This window comes from Silene latifolia, chromosome 9, assembly GCF_048544455.1.
Source record: "Silene latifolia isolate original U9 population chromosome 9, ASM4854445v1, whole genome shotgun sequence".
In the NCBI taxonomy this organism is placed as follows: Eukaryota; Viridiplantae; Streptophyta; class Magnoliopsida; order Caryophyllales; family Caryophyllaceae; genus Silene; species Silene latifolia.
In genome coordinates, this window is record NC_133534.1 from 41,597,548 (window position 1) to 41,602,890 (window position 5,343).

General features: G+C 41.4%; 1 non-coding gene across 1 annotated transcript; it reads left to right on the forward strand.

Annotated features, from left to right (window-relative positions):
- The first annotated feature begins 721 nt into the window (after positions 1-721).
- On the forward strand, positions 722-828 carry LOC141603516 (small nucleolar RNA R71). The gene has a single exon (XR_012525387.1). It is a non-coding gene; the product is annotated as a small nucleolar RNA R71 (small nucleolar RNA).
- Positions 829-5,343: the final 4,515 nt, after the last annotated feature.

Genomic DNA, 5,343 nt, shown 5'->3' on the forward strand with positions numbered 1-5,343 from the left:
TGGTTGGTTCCCATAGTTTTGGTTTTGATTGTTGTTTGGCCATTGGTTTTGATTTCCGGGGTTACTTCTTTGGTTGGAGAATCCTCCCCTTGGTTGAGAAAAACCGGGTGGATTATTTGGGGCTTGTGTTTGAAGGTGTTGTGGTTTTTGAACATTGGCACTCTTGTAGCTAAAATTGGGGTGGTTCCTTAAACCCGGATGGTAGAAGTTAGTGTTTGGGTTGTAGACATTGGGATTGTTGTAGGGTGGTCTTGGTGGTCTTGTATTGTTGTTATAGCTTTGGAAAGCATTAACATCTTGGACATTCTCCTCATACCCGCCATTATAATTGTTGCCACACATGTCAAAAGTGTGGCCACTCCCCCCACAAAGCTCACAAGGTAAAACTTGAGACACTTCCTCCATGGGTGGACCGTGTGAGGTAGTGGCTTGGTGAACTTGGTTCCTTTGCGATTTCTCGAGTTGCTTGGTTAGAAGATCAAGCTTGGCATTTGTCTCGGCATTTACATTAGAAAAGTTCTCCTTAGGGAACTTGGCATTTCTCCTAAGCATGTTTCCTCTTGAGCCATAATTTGCTTCCGAGTCTACCATCTTCTTGATTAGTGTCGTGCCTTCTTCATCATTCAAATGATCAAATCCTCCTCTCGCGGAGGCATTTACCATCTCTTTAGTTCTAGGCAACAATGTTTGAAAGAAGGTTTGGGTGATGTACCACTCCGGGATTCCATGATGGGGACAACTAGCAATAAGGTCTTGATATCGATCCCAAGCTTCACCCAAGGATTCCTCATCTTCTTGTTGGAAAGTATGAATTTCATTATGAAGCATGGCGGTCTTCGATGACGGGTAGTACTTGGCCATGAACGCCTTAGCTAAAGCGTCCCATGTTGTGAATGTATCCGGAGGGTGAATATTCAACCACCGGTCCGCCTTACCCGTCAAAGAGAATGGGAACAACATCATCCTTAGAGTGTCCTCGGATACCCCGTTCTTCTTCATCATTGAGACCTTCCTCTTGAACTTTCGGAGGTGAGCATGAGCATCTTCTTCAATATGCCCCCTGAACAAATCCTTCTCAATCAACCCGACTTGGGCGGGATGCATCTCAAAGTTGTTGGGAGCCAAAGTGCCAAAATTAATAGGGTTACATGAATCATTATGGTTAGGTCGGTTGTGATCTCGTAGAGCCATTTGTGGTGGTAGATTTGGTATATGATGGGGTGGTGTTTGAGGTGGGCTATTTGGAAGAGGGAAGTTGTGAAATGGATGTTCTAGTAGAGTCTCAATTGCGATGTTTGGTTGAAGTGGGATTGTGGTATCAATGTTTTGTAAGGTGTGTGGGTTTGGTTAATCTATGTTTGCTTGTGGAAGGTTCCGAACTCTATCAAGGGTCCTTGTCCTCAAGGTTCTAAAAAGCCTTTCGGGGTCGGAATTGAAGAGTAGAGCTTGGTGGTTCCTTCTAGGCATGCACTCAATAAACCGTTAGTCTCCTAGTGTCTTTACACACTAGGGGAGGGCATGAAATCACACACTCTACAATGAAACACACAACTACTAAAACAAACTAACAAGTGAGATAAGACTAAAGCAAAGACTCTTGATAAACTAAATATAACCTAACGCCATCCCCGGCAACGGCGCCATTTGATGAGTAAGATGTAGGTAGGGTCAAGTCTCTTATCACCAACAATAATTTTAACCAAATTTAGTGTGTAAATCGGGGTCGAACCACAAGGATGGAAGGGTTTCTACTTAGCTTAATTAGGAGTCTAGTCTAGTCAAAAATGAAAGGAAGGAAGTTTATTTAAACTACTAGATGTAACTAAACAAACGATTGAGAAGAAATGTATACGATTAATTAAAGGCTAGGGCTTTCGGGTTCATCTAAATGGTTTAAGGGCAAACATGATGATTTAAGGAGTCTATGATGAGAGTTTATCCTAGGATGAAAAATCAATGTCTTGATTATCCTAAAGGTGATTACTAACTTTCATTAAGCTTCACATATCTCTTAAACACACAACAAGACCACCACAAACTTTCATTCAATGGAGGAATTAAGCAACAATGACAAAAGGCACAAGCTTTCACTCACACAATTCATCAAACACCTTGTGTGCATGATTAAGAAAGATAAAAAATTCACCAAAGACTCAAAATAATCATACAATCATGCCCAATAATTCCATTTAGACTCCACTTAAACCCTAGAAGGATTACTACTCACTCATGTTCAAATTGTTCAAACAAACAAATGAAAAAGAACAAATAATCAAAAGAGATGACATGGTAAGGATTCCAAAAATTATAAAAGACAAGTTAAAATGTAAACAATTGATTAAGCAAGTAAATAAGAGAAGAGATGTACCAGCAAAGAGTAAAGATGATTGCTTTGATAGAATTAATGAAGAGAATCCTTCAATATCTCCCAATACAATCCAAAAACCAAATGTAAACAATTGATAATAACTACTACTAAGCTAATTTTACTAAATGATTAATATTAATTATAGAAAGATTAGTGCTTTGATTAAGGAAAGATTACATAAATTAGGGAAAGTTTTCAGATCTAGGGTTGTGTGTCAAAAATGAATAAGGGAGGGAGTATTTATAGTTTACAAAAATTTAGGTCACTTAGTACAAGCGTCGCAGCAATTTCGGCCTAGTACAAGCTCATTGCGTCCATGGTGCCTAACCCGCAGTCAAAGGGTTTGCCATTATAAAGGAGCATGTGAATCATCATATACGTACCACAGTCGTTGGCAGAGTATCCTAGACCTTGCCATGTAAAGTTAATGTTAACAAGTTTAAACTCGGTAACTGAGGAGCCTTTGTCTAACCCCTTTGAAAGCAAATACTTGCCCATTTCGATTGCCTGTATGTATTTGAAAATGGAAATGAATATAGATAATAAGCATACATGTGAGCATTATATGTAGAAGGCAGATAAATTGATATTTAAAATTTCAGTTGTGAGGTCTGAAGTGGAAATTTACAAAGTTGTTGAGGTTTGAAAATTTGTATATTAAAATTTCAAATTTCACGCCCAAAGTTGTTTGTAATACTACGGATTTTCTTGGGTGACTACTCGACCGAGTAGAGCATACTCGGCCGAGTAGTGCTGTTGTTGTGAGTTGTTTTGGTTCTGCCGATGAATACTCGGCCGAGTCTAGTGAATACTCGACCGAGTAGCGGATACTCGGCCGAGTATAACTTTACTCGACCGAGTATTCGGTCTGGCGAGTGTTATTTTGACGGTTTGATTAGGGAGTGTTTAAGATTATTTTATATCCCGCGTCAGTTTTTAAAACATCATTTCAACTTCATCATTTCTACGTTAACCCTAATCTCTCCTTAATCACTCCCTAATCATCCCATAGCCTTGTTGTTTGTGAAATCTTCGGAGTTCTTGCGTATAATTCCTCATCCTACTGTTGGTAAGTTCTACTTATATGTTATTCGTATTCGTTGGGGTTACTGTACATTTACGGAATTGGGAATATGGGGGTTGTGCAATGTGTAATTGTGTTATATGATTATGGTATAGGAGAAGACTTCGTAGAGGAGCCTTTTCTGATTGTTCGAGTTCATTCCACTGTGATTGCTAAGGTAGGGTTTCCCTACTCAGTTTACTGTTCTTTGTAAGACATGTTTGTTGTGATTATTGTTATCTGTTGATCATCGGAGTATGGAAATTGTTGTGACGATGTTGGTGTGAGGGTATTGAGACGGCTGTGATGTCATGTGATTGTGATTGTGGTGGAGTCACTTGCGGGAGTGGCTTCACACCCTAGTTCGCCCTCCATGGAACCCGCCACGGGAGGGGATGTGCACATTAAGGGACAGGGATTGTTGTCGCTCGTTGAGGAGCTGGACTAGGTGGGATCGGCTGCGGTCACCCACTGGCGGCGAGGATTACCTGTTGCGATGGGTAATCTGGCAGGGCTACACACTTCGGTGTGTAGTCGGTTACTGTGTGAGAATGGTTGATTGGGAATTGGTGATGATCAGTTGATTACTTCGTTTGTTTGTCTTAATATTTGAGTAATACTGACCCCGTTGTTGTTTGTGGAATCTGCGGTGATCCATTCGGGGATGGTGAGCAGGCTTGACAGGTATTGCTAGTGTGAGCTTGGGGACAGTCATGGGAGTATTGTCATCACCAGTCATAGCATCACCGTCTGAGTCTTAGTTTGATTTCTTTTATTGTCAGACATCGGAGATGTATTTTGTTAAATCAGTATTTGGATTTGGATGATGTAAACTTTATACCTTGCAGTACTTTAATAAATGTGCTCAGTTCAGACGCTTTTGATATGTACTAACCTCGGGCAACCGAGATGGTAACACACTTTCATGGTAGGGTGGTCCTGGTAAGGCACCTTGGTATGAGGGGGTGTTACAAAGTGGTATCAGAGCCGAAGATTCCGGCACCTAAACAAATGCATTTAATGAACCTAGGGAGTCTAACTAAAATGAACCCGGGGAAAGTTGTTTGGAGCTACCGCAAAGACTCGGGAGACGTCCCGGAGTCGCAAATTGGCCCTCATTAACTCGAGCCGGTAACATGGGGAAGTGTGATGAGAGTTAGGTTTGGTATGTACATGTATGTGAAGATGCATGTGGTAATAGTTGATAATTGAAAAGGGTATATGATGAAATTTGTAAGTGTGGTGATTTGGGAAATGGTGGAGGTGACGGGTTTGTGAATGTTTGTTATGTTGGGATTAGAATATGCATGAATCGTATGTTGGTATGGTTATAACGTGGCATTTAAGTCCTTGATGTTATGTGTTTGTTGCGGGAATAGTGAGCATGATAGAGAACTTTATACTGTATACCCGTCTATTTTGTGACTCGGCCGAGCAGGGCAGGTCCTCGACCGAGTAGGGAGCACTCGGCCGAGTAACCAAGCACTCGACCGAGTATTGATTGGCAGTGAGTAGCAGTGGCTACTGTATGTGATAACTCGACCGAGTAAGTAAGTATACTCGACCGAGTAGAGTCTACTCGGCCGAGTGTTGTTTTACTCGACCGAGTGTTGTTTTTGAGTTTTTGACGTTCGCTTCTGGAGTCGAATACTCAACCGAGTATCTATGATATTCGACCGAGTAGTCGTTACTCGACCGAGTATGGTTGTATACTCGGCCGAGTGTTCTTTTGGCGGAAGGTTGTTACGTTTTGAGTCGTAGGCTTTTGTGTTTACGTTTCCTTGTTTCTTGTCAGCTCAATATGCCGCCCAAAAGAACTCCCGCGCAGATCCAAGCTTCGGAGATGACTCTTGATGAGGTTGCTCGCATGATTGAGTAACAAGAGGCTCTCCTTGAAGCTCTCAAAAATGTG